This window comes from Artemia franciscana, chromosome 19 (assembly GCF_032884065.1).
Source record: "Artemia franciscana chromosome 19, ASM3288406v1, whole genome shotgun sequence".
NCBI classification, from domain to species: Eukaryota; Metazoa; Arthropoda; class Branchiopoda; order Anostraca; family Artemiidae; genus Artemia; species Artemia franciscana.
This window is the reverse complement of record NC_088881.1, coordinates 13263832-13279977: the sequence shown is the minus strand read 5'-3', so window position 1 is coordinate 13279977 and position 16146 is coordinate 13263832. Positions and strand designations below refer to the sequence as shown.

General features: G+C 37.3%; 1 protein-coding gene across 1 annotated transcript in view; it reads left to right on the top strand.

Annotated features, from left to right (window-relative positions):
• LOC136039304 (probable ATP-dependent RNA helicase DDX28) overlaps positions 1-16146 on the top strand; it is a 121448-nt gene that overhangs the window by 29744 nt on the left and 75558 nt on the right. The window lies entirely within an intron of this gene.

Sequence of the window (16146 nt, the reverse complement as noted above, 5' to 3'; positions counted from 1 at the left end):
GCTAAACTATCCTTAACTGTCATTTAGCTAAACTGCCAAATACAAGCTACGATTTAGAGTGTCATGTCATTTAGCTAAACTCTTATACATTAAGCTGTCATTTATGTCATTGTTTTACCAAAAACTAAATGGAATGCTTATATATAGAGTTTTATTTAGCCAGCTTATTTGAGAGGTGATATTGAAGCTGCCATTTTGGGAGACATCTGACAATCTATAAGTGGCCATAGAATTCCTGTGTTGTTTTAAAATCACTTTTCTGTGAATAGGCAGCGCGGCGGCGGAATACACCTGACATTTTGACGTTAAATCACACCAGTCAAGTTTTTGTCAAGAAAAAAATCCCTCAGTAATAATTTACTGCGCTCTCTGGCATTGTGTCCCCCTAGGCTCAAGCCTATTGTTAAATCTGGGCCTGATTGCGTCACAAACGCGTGCCTACTTGGAAATGCTGCTATTTTTAAGCTAGTTTAGATCATTTTCAAAGAAACATTCTAGATTATTTTGCCTAAGTTATGTCTAAGTATGTAATGCAAGTTATAGGTCTAGACTTGTCGCAAAATTGTATGTTTTTGGAGGGAACATAAATCTTAAGGCACTTAGACGAACTATTTTCCTCCTAGGCTTTAAATTAACTTCATTTTCAATAGGTTGCAAAGTAGGTGGCGTGCGTTGATTTCTATTATAAGGATGAAAAATATACAAAGAATAAGTATTGAGAAGGTAACACGTGCTTTCTGTTCAAATTAAGCAAAGTTTCTTAGCATCACTGTTAAGGGCGAGTTTCTTGTGAATTTAATTTCCTGATTTCAACCGTCTTCTTAAATATTTGATTGAGACCTTTGACGGGGACTAATTTCTAATGAGGGTGTCACCAATAAGGGTTCTCATAGATACGCTTGACCAAAGCCGAGTCAAAATTCTGGGACGTACGTCGTTGCTTCATGGTTTTATGAATTGAAGATCTGTGTCCATTTGGCCTGTCCATTAGCAAGTGTTACCAGTATTACTTCCTCCCCCCCCCCTTGTGGTGATGCAAAATTGCAGCAAATTGCTATTGATTCGGTTCTTGTCAATCCGAATGTCTTAATATTTGAGTGATATTAAGAAAAAAAAAATCAAAATTTTGTGACAGCATGCTGCCCATATCATGCTTTCTTCTAAAATAAGCTACATGTGATTTACTTAGGTACTTGTATGATCCCTACCAAACTCAAGAAGTTATATCTGCTTGATGGGAGTAAAACCGGTTTGTCTATCTGCATTCTGTCGTAATTACCTTAGTCTAAGTGAGATATACTGCAGTCATATTTTAATTAAATATTTAATATATAGAGGTGGTTAGGTATTTAATATAATGCAATCTGGGCCACCTGCTTTCCATAATTCTCATTTGTGGTTTCCATAATTCTGTTAGGCCTGATAAAGTATTATATTTTCATCATATTTTGGTATATTTCATTACGATTAATGTAACCTCATTTCTTCAGTGTGGTCGGTATATAATACAAGTACCTTTACTTTCCATTAGCGTATGTTACCAGTATTACTCCCCCCTTGTGGTGATGTGAAATTGCTCCAAATTGCTATTAATTCAGTTCTTGTCAATATGAATGTCTAGATGTTTCAGTGATTTTAAGAAAATAATTAAAATTTTGTGAGAGCATGCTGCTGATATCATGTTGAGTTAACCAGTTTGTCTAGTCGAAATACTGACGAAAGCTGATGCATATTTTGTAAATGAAAACTGGATTTGATACGAATTGCGCAACCTATAAGAAACTCTTAGTTTTATAGATCGACATTGGAAATCAAAAGGCGTTGTTCTAACAGACATTTATTTTATAAGACACTTTTTTCCCACTTTTATGAAAATTGCGTACACCCCTTAGAATTTTTTATGGCACTTGGTATTAACCAAGTGACATATAGCAGTCGCAAATTCTGTCGGTCTGTCGGTCACGGTTTTGCTACTTTAGGCACTTCTAGGATAGCTAGAACGATGAAATTTAGCAGGCGTATCAGGGACCGGACCAGATTAAATTTAATAAAAAGTTAGATAACTTTGAAGACCACACTGCCTTTCCATGACGAAAGTAAAACAGTTCAAAATAGGGATGATACCTTTTTATTGACAGTGAATAGATATAAAATTATTTAACTGGATATTTCGAACACACATACAGCGTTCATCATCAGCAGTAAAAATTTTTTTTACTGCTGATGATGAACACTGTATATGTGTTCGAAATATCCAGTTAAATAATTTTATATCTATTCACTGTCAATAAAAAGGCATCATCCCTATTTTGAACTGTTTTACTTTAGGCACTTCCAGGTAAGCTAGGACGATGAACTTTGGCAAGCATATCAGGGACCGGACCAGATTAAATTAGAAATAGTCGTTTTCCCTATTTGACCATCTGGGGGGGGGGGGGAGTGGGAGGCCGGTTAATTCGGAAAAATAGAAAAAAAGAAGTATTTTTAACTTATGATCGGGTGATGGGATCTTAATGAAATTTGATGTTTGGAACGATATTGTGTCTCAGAGCTCTTATTTTAAATCCTGACCGGATCTGATGACATTGGGGGGAGCTGGAGGGGAGAAACCTAAAATCTTGGAAAACACTTAGAGTGGAGGGATCGGGATGAAACTTGATGGGAAAAATAAGCAAAAGTCCCAGATACATGATTGACATAATCGGAACGGATCCGCTCTATTTGGCGTAGCTGGGGGGGGGGGGGGTAATTCTGAAAAATTAGAAAAAATGAGGTATTTTGAACTTACGAACGGGTGAGCGGATCTCAATGAAATTTGATTTTTATAAGGATATCGTGTCTTAGAGCTCTTATTTTAAATCCTGACCGGATCTGCTGACATTGGGGGGGATTTGGGAGGGGAAACCTAAAACTTGGAAAACACTTAGAGTGGAGGGATTGGGATGAAACTTGGTGGGAAAAATAAACACAAGTCCTAGATACATGATTGACATAAACGGAACGGATCCGCTCTCTTTGGGGTAGTTGGGGGGGGGGGTTTATTTCTGAAAAATTAGAAAAAATGAGGTATTTTTAACTTACGAACGGGTGATCGGATCTCAATTAAATTTGATATTTAGAAGAATATCGTGTCTCAGAGCTCTCATTTTAAATCCCGACCGGATATGGTGACATTGGGGGGGGAGTTGGGAGGGGGAACCTAAAACTTGGAAAACACTTAGAGTGGAGGGATCGATATGAAACTTGGTGGTGGGAAAAATAAGCACAAGTCCTAGATACATGATTGACATAACCGGAACGGATCAGCTGTCTTTGGGGTAGTTGGGGGAGGGGTTAATTCTGAAAAATAAGAAAAAATTACGTATTTTTAACTTACGAAGGAGTGATCGGATCTTCATGAAACTTCATATTTAGAAGATCCTCGTAACTCAGATCTCTTATTTTAAATCTCAACCGCATCAAGCGTAATAGGGGGGGGGGGCAGTCGGGGGGACCGGAAATCTTAGAAAATACTAAAAGCGGTGAGATCAGGATGAAACTGGATGGGAAGAATAGAAACCTGTCTAAGATACGTGACTGACATAACCGGACCGGATCTGCTCTCTTTGGTGGAATTGGGGGGGGGGGGGGTAATTTTGAAAATTGAGATATTTGCAACTTACGAAAGGGTGACCAGATCTTAATGAAATTTGATATTTAGAAGGGTCTTGTGTTTTAAAGTTCTAATTTTAAATTCCGACCTGATCCTGTGACATTGGGGGGAGTTGTAGGGGGAAACCGGAATTCTTGGAAAACGTGAAAATTGGGGTATTTTTATCTTATGAATAGATGATCGGATCTTAATGAAATTTGATTTTTAGAAGAAATCCATGTCTCAGAGCTCTTATTTCAAATCCTGACCAGATCTTTTGACATTGGGGGGAGTTGGAGGGGGAAATCTTGGAAAAACACTTGGAGTGGAGGAATCGGGATGAAGCTTGGTAGATAAATAAACAAATGTCCTTGATACGTCATTGACAGAATCGTACTGGATTTGCTCTCTTTGGAGGAGTTGGGGGAGGGGTTCAGTGATTTGGCGAGTTTTGTGCTTCTGGACGTGCTAGGACGATGAAAATTGGTAGGCGTGTCAGGGAGCTGCACAATTTGACTTGATAAAGTCGTTTTCCCAGATTCGACCAGCTGGGGGGCTAAAGGGAGAGGAAAAATTGGAAAAAATTAGGTATTTATAAATTACGAGTGGGTGATCGGATCTTAATGAATTTTGATATTTGGAAGGACATCGTGACTCAGAGCTCTTATTTTAAATCCTGACCGGCATTAAGCCTCTTATTTTCCTTTTTAAATTAATCTATTGATTCATAGAATTTTGTTAGAGCTCATACCATATGATCTTTGCTCTTAGCTCTTCTCGCCTCGTCACAAGTGCCATATGAGCTCTTGTTTTATGAGATCTTGTTTTATCTTAGAGTACCCCCTTCCACGTTGTGCTATTAACCATCTATAATAATTTTAAGAGACTAGCTTTGTTGTCGTCGTCATCCAGTGGTGTCATTGGGGGGGGGGGAGCAAGGGGGCCAGTTCCCCCCAATAATTTGAAAAAAACTATATTCTACTAGCTGTTGGGGTGGCACTCCGCGGCACCCCAACACCTAGTTGGTGGGAGCGCTTCGCGCCCCCCCAAGCCCTCCCGCGCGTACGTCGTTACGCGCCATATTAGTTACGCGCCATTGTAGTTGTGTCCCTATGTCCCGCCTGATATATATATATATATATATATATATATATATATATATATATATATATATATATATATATATATATATATATATATATATATATATATATATATATATATATGTATATATATATATGTGTGTGTGTGTGTGTGTGTTTTTAGCTACGTGAAACTTGCGAATATACAACATTCTTCGCTGTCCCATTGTCTGTGCATATAAATAGATTGTCAGGTTTACCGACTCTTGAACATGCAACATATAATTGTCCATGGGAAAAACAATCCGTATTCAGATCTACACCTCATGATTCTAATGATTGCCTTTGAGCTTTGTTGATGGTGATTGCTAATCGAACATTCCCTGTGTCCCTGTCGTCATTTATATAAAAAATTAAAAATATCCCCCTGTGCCCCCCGGTGTCCCCGTTGTAGTTGTGCCCCTGTGTCCCGGTCGTCATTTGTGTCTCGGTGTCCCAGTCTGTAATTGCTCTTTGAGTGTCCAAGTCGTCATTTATATTCCCTGTGTCCCGGTCGTCATTTGTGTCCCGGTATTTTTTTTTGTAGTTTTTACCTTTTTTAGTTTTTTTTCTTCTTTGTATTAATGCTAAAGACAAGGTTCAAACCTGGAACCTCTTGAACCTAGAACCTGAAACATAACGCCTTACCAACTCTGCTACATCGGCTTGAATACATTCGTTTTTGAATTGGTATATGATGAAATAATTTAGACAAACACGGACGTCACTCGACAGACAGACAACTTATTTTTATATATATAGATTAAGTAGCTATATAACTGTTGCTCGTTTTAAGTGTAAAATTTACTTTTGACTTTGAGAAGATATATATTTTTTTTAATTAATCCATGCTCGTTTCACAAAGAGGTTGTGGTAATGAACTGTAAGCAAGGAGCAACCAGCTCGATAGTAACCGAAACTCTAAAAACGGAATTTCGATACCAATAAATACAGCAAAAGAATTGGATTTTTTTATTTCAAAAATATAAGTTTCGTCAAGTCTAGTCTTACCCATCAAAAGTTACTAGTCTGAAGATATTTGTCTTATTTTCAAAAAAAGGGGGGAAACCCTTAAAAGTCAGAGAATCTTAATTGAAATCATACCATCAGATTCAGCATATTAGAGAACCCAACTGTTTAGGTATCAAACTCCTATAACAAAAGTGTGGAATCATTTATTTTTTGCCAGAAGAAAGGTTACGGATGAGTGCTTATTTGTTTGATTTTTTTTTCGATTTCTTTTCCAGGGAGGACGGTATTGACCCAGTGGTCCTAGAATCTGGCTAGAGAGCTCGTTTCAACGAGAGTTATAAGTTCTATTGCCCTTTTAAAATGACCAAAAAAATTGGACGGCAACTAGGCCCCTTCCCACCCTAATTTTTTCCCAAAGTCACCTGATCAAAATTTTGAGATAGCCATTTCGTTCGACACAGTCGAAAAGTCTAATAACTATATCTTTGAGGATGACTTAATCCCCCCAAAGTCTTCGGGGGAAGGGCTGAAAGTTATGTACTTTGCCCTTTGTTTACATATAGTACTGGGTATGGGGATGTATACAGAAGTTTTTAGGGGGATTTTTTGTGGTTGTCGGGGGAGGGGGTTACGTGGGAAAATCTTTCCAAGGAGGAATTTCCCAGTATTATTTAAAAAAGGATCAGAAATTAAATTAACCTTCTTGAACCTAGAACCTGGAACATAACGCCTTACCAACTCAGCTACATCGGCTTGAATACATTCGTTTTTGAATTGGTATATGATGAAATAATTTAGACAAACACGGACGTCACTCGACAGACAGACAGACAACTTATTTTTATATATATAGATTAAGTAGCTATATAACTGTTGCTCGTTTTAAGTGTAAAATTTACTTTTGACTTTGAGATGATATATATTTTTTTTTTAATTAATCCATGCTCGTTTTACAAAGAGGTTGTGGTAATGAACTGTAAGCAAGGAGCAACCAGCTCGATAGTAACCGAAACTCTAAAAACGGAATTTCGATACCAATAGATACAGCAAAAGAATTGGATTTTTTTATTTCAAAAATATAAGTTTCGTCAAGTCTAGTCTTACCCATCAAAAGTTACTAGTCTGAAGATATTTGTCTTATTTTCAAAAAAAGGGGGGGGGACCCTTAAAAGTCAGAGAATCTTAATTGAAATCATACCATCAGATTCAGCGTATTAGAGAACCCGAATGTTGAGGTATCAAACTCCTATAACAAAAGTGTGGAATCATTTATTTTTTTGCCAGAAGAAAGGTTACGGATGAGTGCTTATTTGTTTGATTTTTTTTTTCGATTTCTTTTCCAGGGGGGACGGTATTGACCCAGTGGTCCTAGAATCTGGCTAGAGAGCTCGTTTCAACGGGAGTTATAAGTTCTATTGCCCTTTTAAAATGACCAAAAAAATTGGACGGCAACTAGGCCCCTTCCCACCCTAATTTTTTCCCAAAGTCACCTGATCAAAATTTTTTAGATTGCCATTTCGTTCGACACAGTCGAAAAGTCTAATAACTATATCTTTGAGGATGACTTAATCCCCCCAAAGTCTTCGGGGGAAGGGCTGAAAGTTATGTACTTTGCCCTTTGTTTAAATATAGTACTGGGTATGGGGATGTATACAGAAGTTTTTAGGGGGATTTTTTCTGGTTGTCGGGGGAGGGGGTTACGTGGGAAAATCTTTCCAAGGAGGAATTTCCCAGTATTATTTAAAAAAGGATCAGAAATGAAATTAAGAAAAAAACAAGTTTTTTGAAAGTAAGGAGCAATATTAAAACTAAAAGTGAACAGAAATCATTACGTATATGAGGAGGTTCGATCCCTTGTCAATACCTCACTCTTTACGCTAAAGGTTTTTTAGTACTTTTCAAAAGAGTTATTTTTTCTAATTAAACGGCTTTTCTTGAAGAATCCTTGAAGAATTGAACGAAGTTCAAAACTTTAGCATGAAGAGTGAGGTATTGACAATCGGGTGAACCCCGTCATATACATAATGATTTCTGTTCGTTTTAAGTTTTAATGTTGCTCCTTACTTTCATTTAAAACTTCTTTTAATTTACAACATAAGTAAAGCAATAAAAATAGAGGTGTATTACATTTCATAAAATGTTCCATATTAATATTTTTCCAAATATACTGTCTTCAAAACCTCATCATCAAGTAAAAATGTGAGCCTAGTTAATGGCAAAATTGAAAAATGTTCTATGGCAAATGTGAAAAAATGTCTATTGAAAAAAATGTTCTGCTTCCCGTTTCGACACATTTGCTCCGGTCAGTTTTTCCCCTGATATTTAGGGTACTTTTACTTCCGATAGATTTTCTTATTTTAATATTTTCGAAAGTGGAAATGAATACACCCTCTACATCTGCAAGTAGGACAAAAATGGTCATATTACAGTGAATATAATTTCCCGAATGAAAAAGAAATAATTGAGAAAGAGATTAAAAGTTAGTCCTTTTTATAATGATATTCGTGCTGCAACCAGATTGGTCAAATCGGCTGTAGTTTGGTCATGAAATTTTGTAGAGGGGGATCCGCTCCTGGAATCATTTAATTATTTTAATTTTTGTTTCCAGTATTTAATTGAAACTCTGATTCTCTTATTTGTCATTTAAATACCTAATAAGCGCTCATAACATCCTATTCCTTACGTTTTGGATTCTCAAACTAACCCATAAATTTAGAACTGCCTCTATGTATAATACCATAGAGACTTCTTGATATTTCCGCTTTATAAATATTTCATTTAAGACGTTTAGACGTCATACGTTTTAGTTTTAAAATTGTTTGTTTGTCTTTAATCTACAAGGAGTTTGTGTTTAAATATTCACTATGTTTAAATACCTCATTATATTTTTGTCGATTGTTGGGTTTGACTATCTGTGCAAGTTATTTAACCTTAAGACTGAAAATTTAAATGATGACATTAGACTATGCTTGATTTGTTTGTATGATGTTTTTCTAATATTCACTAAATTTAGATATGCTAATAATTGAAAAACTACATCATCATTAATGTCATTAATCATTAATGTAAAAAAAATTGACATTAATGTGCTAAAAATTATGACTGAAATTAGTCATATTTCACAAAACGCCGTCTCTACTTGTGAGACATTTATCTCTGCATCAGCATGCTGTCTGAAATGTCTGCTGAGAATAAATTAAAGTGAATTTAAACAAAATGTGTGTATTTTTCCCATAATTTAGAAATTTTTTGTACACATGTAAGCGGTACCAACCCATTCTCTTTTTCTATTATTATCAGTTTTATCATGCAGCGCAAGGATACTTGTTTCCTTAGGAAGGAAATTGATAAGCTCAATTCATCAGTGCTATATCCACTTAAATCGAAAAGAAGGGGCTTTCTTTTATTATTTTTACTAGCATAGGCTCAATGTCATGTTACGTATCTTTTATTCTCCAAGAACCTGTATTGTATAAGGGGTTTTTTTCGGTCTTTTTTACATGCTCTTCACCCAACACACATTTGAAAGCATTTTTAATGCAATCAGAAATCAAATTTTAAGCAATCGTTGTTAAACCATGCAACCATGTTGTTTAACCAACCATGGTAAAAACCATAGTTCTGCAGCCATGTTGTTCAAGCAATTATGGTAAAAACCATGGTTTTTACCATACTTGCAATATGACAACCGATTCTCTATGGTGCTTCCGCTGCATTCTAAATTATCTTGGTTTTCAGATTTAAGAATGTTGTGATGTTGGGGCAGTGGTGGTTTCAGGGGAGGGACAGAGGGGACATTTGCATTAACTAAGAAGGTTCCGTCTGACAAAACATCTTTACATGCAACAAACAATGGTTTCCGCAGTCATCATCAACTGTGAATGAGAATCTTCACATCCGATATTCATCACAATACTTTATTTTTTGTTGTCAACGCTCTAATATTTCGAGTTCTTGTAATAGGTTTATTATTTGGCTTTGGGCATTCGCTACTTACGACCACGTCACCACGGTAATGTCCCTCATCTGATCACGACTGTGAACTAGATTGGTTTGAACTGCTCCTTACTGATAATCACAACTCACCTCCCTCAGTTTCTGCTGTACTAGCAAAGGTCGTAAATGTTGCAGTTTTTTACCACTTGTCACTCGGTAAGTGGGCTTGTATTTATAACTACAGTAAGAACAAGAACTAAGAGCTCATATGGCACTTGTGACGAGGTCGGAAGAGCCAAGAGTCAAGAGCTCACATGGCTCCTGTCGGGATTTAAAATAAGAGCTCTGAGACACGAGGTCCTTCTAAATATCAAAATTCATTAAGTTCTGAATACCCATTCGTAAGTTAAAAATACCTCATTTTTTCTAAATTATCCTCTCCCTTCAGCCCCCCCCCAGATGGTCGAATCGGGGAAAACGACTATTATCAAGTCAATTTGTGCAGGCCCCTGAGACGCCTACCGTTTTTCGTCGTTCTAGCACGTACAGAAACTCCGAACTCTCCGAAGCACTGGACTCCCGCCCCAACTCCCCCAAAGAGAGTGGATCCAGTCCGATTATTTCAATCACGTATCTAGGGTTTGCGTTTATTCTGCCCACCAAGTTTCATCCCGACCTCTCGACTCCAAGCGTTGTCCAAGATTTTCGGTTTCCCCCTCCAACTCCCCCAAATGCTACCGGATCTGGTCGGGATTAAAAATAAGAGCTTTGAAGCACGAGATTTTTCTAAATATCAAATTTCATTAAGATACGATTACCCGTTCGTTAAAAAGTTAAAAACACCTCATTTTTTTCTAATTTTTCCAAATTAACCGTCCCTCCACTCCCCCTCCCCAGAAGGTCGAATTGGGAAAGAGACTATTTCTAAGTTAATCTGGTCTGGTCCCTGATACGCCGACCAGCTTTCATCGTCCTAGCTTATCTGGAAGTGCTCAAACTAGCAAAATCGGGACCGACAGACCGACAGAAATTGCGATCGCTATATGTCACTTGGTAAATACCAAGTGTCATAAAAATAATACGTCAGAAGCAAAGTAGCTAATAATTGTGACAAGTAGTAGTAGCAGCTAGAAAAGGTTTGGAATTCAGAAACGAAAGCACTCAATTATTTTATACTTTTAAATTCATTGGGTAATGTCGTTTTGTAACATTTTAGATTTTTATCAAATTTTGATCGGAAACTGAAAGTTCTATTGCTCTTTTAAGAGTCAAAAGTGATCGTAGGGCACCTAGCCCCCACGCCCTCTTTTTTCCAGATTAATTCGATTGAAATCTTGAGATAACATTTATTCAAAATAGTCCGAAGACCAGATAAAAAAAAAAAAAAACTCTAGGGGTCGACAAAATCCCCCAGAGCCGGGGGGAAAGGGCTATAAGCTATGCCCCTGAGTAAATAAGTTTTTACGGAAGGGGTGGTAGTATGAACTTTGGGAGAGGCTCATTTGATTGGATATTGAAAGTTCTAGTTCTCGTTTTAGGAATCACTAGTTCTCGTTTAGGAAAGTTTTAAGAAGGGTACCTAGTCCCCCTACGCCCCTTTTCCCCAAATGTTTTCGATCAATATTTTGACATAACCATTTTGTTCAAAATAGTCCGAAGATTAGATAATGAAAACTCCAGGGTCGACAAAAACCCCTAGACCAAAGGCAAGCGTTGTAATTATACCCCAGGGGCATATAAAGTTTTTGTAGAAGGGGTGGTCGTATAAACTCTGGAGGGGACTCATTCGATTAGAAACGGAAGTTCTATTTCCTATTTTAAGAGTCAAAAGTGATTGGAGTGCAACCATTTTCTTCAAAATAATCCAAAGGACAGATAAAACCTCTGGGGTGACACAAGCCCCTAGAGCCGGGGGGCAAGGGTTGTAAGTTAGGCCTCGGGGCATGTACGGTTTTTATGGAAGGGTTGGTCGTGTAAACTTTCGAAGAGGCTCAATTAATTGGAAATAGAAAGTTCTAGTTCATTTTTAAGAACTAAAAGTGATTGGAGGGCAACTAGCCACCCCGCGCCCTCTTCTCCCAAACTGCATTCGATCAAAGTTTTGAGATCTGTTCGCTCTGTTCAAAATGGTTCAAAGATCTATAGCTATTTCTTTGGGTTTGACACAATCTTATAGAACCCTGTGGCAACGGTTGTAAGTTATGCCCCGGGGGCATTCAATAGTATTTGTGCAAGTGGTGGTCGTATAAACTTTCGTACTCTCAGGGGGGGGTCTCACAAACACTGCAAACTCACTCGATTACTCACTCACTTACTCTCACTCACTCACTCGCACTAACACTCATACCCAGGTGGAAGAAGTGGTCGTGTAAACTTCGAAGGGGCTCATTCGATTGGAAGTTCTTGTGTCCTTTCAAAAGTCAAACTGATTGAAGGGCAGATAGCCCCCCTCCCATGCCTATTTTCCTCAAGTGTATCTAATCGAAATTTTGAGATAGCCATTTAGTTCAAAATAGTCCAAGATCAGATAACAAAAACTCTACGGTCGACACTATCCCGTAGAGCACGGGGGCAAGTGTTGTAAGCTATGCCCCGGGGTCATATAAGGTTTTTATGGAATGGGTGGTCTTGTAAAATTTGGAGGGAGGGGCGTAATTTTCTATGGGCAAGGAGGGTTAACTGCCCCTTCCAGACCCCAGTCCTTCCAATAACAATCCCTCCAGGGTTGACACAGCCCCCCCTCCCAGAGCCCTCGGTTAAGAACTGTAAATTATATTCAATTTAAGTTTTACTCGTTCTAAGATTTATTATTAACTTATATTAGTACCTGTTGTATCTTTGTTTGGTATAATTGTTTATTTCTGTTTTGTTCGTTTTGAGTTTGAATTTTTGTAGGTTTTTATTTTCGTTGATCTTCAGTGGAATATAGCCCTCACTCTTCTTTGAAAACCCTCTTTTTTGGAAAGTTTTTTTTTAATTAATGACATAAAATGACGATTTACTGCATAGCAAGTTAGAAAACTTTTCCCAAAATGTTACTCGATCACAGTTTGAAGTAATGTTTTAAGGACCATAGTTACATAGTAACAAAATTACTTTTTATTTAAAACGTAACAAATGCCACGAATGTAAACTCCATTGTAACCCCGCCAATAGTTGAATTTTACCATTATTGATTTTTTTTTTGGCGAACCCCATCGCAGATTTCCGCGTACCCTTGTGGGTATGCGTACTAAATGCTGGGAACAACCGCTCTAGCTGAAAGAAAAAAGCTGAATACTGAATTTTGGGTTTTCGACTGTTGTCGAAAAATGAGTAAAAATTTGGTTGACGCATCCTCTACCCTTCCTAAAACAACACTTTTCTTCTCTTAAAACTTAATCTACAATATCTCTAAGTCTAACAAGTATCACAATACTAAGTGATTTACTTCGTACAAAATAATTACCACACTCACTCATACCACCTTCCTTATGGAGGGGATTAATTAAAGCTTTCCTAAAATCGCTAGGTACTTCTCCTTTTTCAAAAATCGTAATCGTAATCTTCGATAAATTATCTCTAACCTCAATACCTCCATATATAAAAAAAACTCATTTACCTCACAATCAGCAGCTGGGGGTTTATTTTTTTTTAATCCTCTTAAAACTGTGACTAATTCCTGACAAAAAAATCGCAAAGAAGGGAAAACGAGGACAATGACAGCCAGTGAAAAAATTAAAAAACTGCAAATATTTTGGTCAAGACCTCCGATTGACCGTCCTCAGTGCAGAATAATACCGATAAAAATATATATAAAAAACAACTTAAAACAAGTACAAACTAAAATAAGATGACCCTTTCGTGGTAACGAACTGTAGCAAGGAGCGACCCGGCTCAATAGTAACCGAAACTCTAAAAAACGGATTTTTAATACCAGTAGTTACATCAAAAGAATTGCATTTTAATGCTGATTTTAAATATACAAGTCTCATCAAGTTTAAACTCACCCATCAAAAGTTAAGAGCCTGAGAAAATTTGCCTTATTTTAGAAAATAGGGGAAAAATACCCCCTACAAGTCATAGAACCTTAACGAAAATCACGCCATCAGATTCAGCGTATCAGAGAACCCTACTGTAGGAGTTTCAAGCTCCTATCTTCAAAAATGTGGAATTTTGTATTTTTTGCCAGAAGACAGATCACGGATGCGCGTTTATTTGTTTTTTTGTTTGTTTTTTTTTTCCAGGGGTGATGGTATCGACCCAATGGTCCTAGAATGTTGCGAGAGGACTCTTTTTAACGGAAAATAAAGTTCTAGTGCCCTTTTTAAGTGACCAAAAAATTGGAGGACACCTAGGCCCCCTCCAACGCACAATTTTCCCCAAAGTAACTGGATCAAAATTTGACGTATCCATTCTGTTCATCTTAGTCGAAAACCTAATAACTATATCTTTAAGGACGACTTAATCCCCCACAATCCCCGGGGGAGGGGTTGCAATTTGCAGACTTTTACCATTGTCAAACAGTTCGTGGTAACGAATCAAGGAGGCACACTCGTGCCTCTATAAAGAGGCGACACACGACAATGTTAAGCGATCTTCGGTTCCAGTGGTCGCAGACGGATGGGGAGGGATGCATTTCGTAGCCCGAGCTCCAACTAAGAAACCTGCAAAATTTCATCCCCCTCCAACTTTTTCTTCATGGGGAAAATCTGGCCGAAAGTTTCGACCTGTCAACCCAAACCCCCCTTTAACGTTGTCCGATCGGGCTGAAATTCACAAGTTAAGGTCCCCTAGGGCCCAGGAGCTTATCCGCTTGATCCGATAACTCCTTTCCTTTTTTTTCAGAAACCACGCATAGCCACTTAAAATTCATTTACTTTTTTTTCCTAGACGCCTACAGGTCACATCCGACATCGGATATGGGTGTACGAAGACTCATTCGATGCGGAATTCTCCGAGTAAGTGCCCATGAAAGTTTCGTAGGAAAATCTTAACCCCCCGAAAGTTTCGACCCTCCAACCCCCCCTCCCCACCCCTTTTAACGTTGTCCGATCGGGCTGAAATTCACAAGTTAAGGTCCCCTACGGCCCAGGAGCTTATCCGCGAAATTTCAGCTCGATCCGATAACTCCTTCCCTGTTTTCCAGAAACCACCCATTAGCTATTTAATTAACGGATTTCTCTCCATAAGAGCCCATGTTAATTTGAAATTTTTAAAAGCTATTGAGAAGTTATATTTACACACATGCAAGTTATTAGCTCAGTTGGTAGAGCGTGAGACTTTCAATCCTCGGGTCAAGGGTTCAAGTCCCTTACGGGAGGTTTTTTTTCACAACATCAAAAAAATTTTGATAACACCTGGACAGCTTATCATTTGAGAGATAACAGAATATTAGCTTCTTATGAGCAAAAGAAACATTTCGGTCATTCTATCTATTTTGTTTTCTATTTTATACAATGATTTAAAAGCGGGGGGGGGGTTCCTCTCCTAATTCCTGTACGAGGAGTACAGGAATTATTAAATTACATCCACCATGGATTGTAGAAAAACGTACAGAATTAATATGAAAATAAATTAAACCTGTACAAAAGAGTCTTTAAAAGCGGGGGGTTTGCCTCTCCTAATAGTCTTCTTGTAGTCCTAATAGTCTAATAGTCCCATGTTAATTTTTGGAATTCTTAAAAGTTACGAATATCAACATTCAAGTACATCAAAATAATCAGCTCGGCACGGCGAGAATGACTGCAAGCATCATAAAAATCCAGCTCCATTCCAGATGTCCGAAATAAGTGTGATATAAATGTGCTTTAAGTATATATTTTATAGCCTTTAAGTGCTCATTGCCAATTTTTAGGCGAATTTTCAAATGTTTTGAAGAAGTTTAAGTTTTTCTCGATTTAATGAAACTTGGATATTTACTTATTTTATATAAATAGTTGCTAAATAAGATAAATAATATATAATTTACTATAATTACCTAAAGATGTTTCCTATATGAGAAGGCATTTTTAGAATAAATTCTTTATTATAGGCTTTTGGACGTAGCGATCAAAATAAAAGTGTATACTTTGACTTGCCTCTAAAAAAGTGTTGATATAAGCTCTCATTTCCATAAATATGAAGATACAATGTGGTTACACTATGCCTATGTTAATTTATGTTGTTAAGTAAAGTTCAATACTGTATTATAAATTCTATTAGTCCAATTTGAAATTATATAAAACGATTTACCTAAGTGCTCATTCCTCTGATTATGCCCGATTCTTCCATTCCATTTGAATGCATATAAACCGGTTTACTAAAGTTTTCATCCCTCTTATTCAGTGAGGGTTGAATATATGCTAATCTTGTCCAGACAGTTCTTACTAAAGTGGTCATTCCTCTTACTCAGAAATGGTTAAATATATGTTAATCATGTCCAGACAGATATATGTAAATGAGGAGCCGGCTGGATTATGCTAATAAGGTTTATGGTATATGTAAATGAGGTTCGCTTAGGACTGA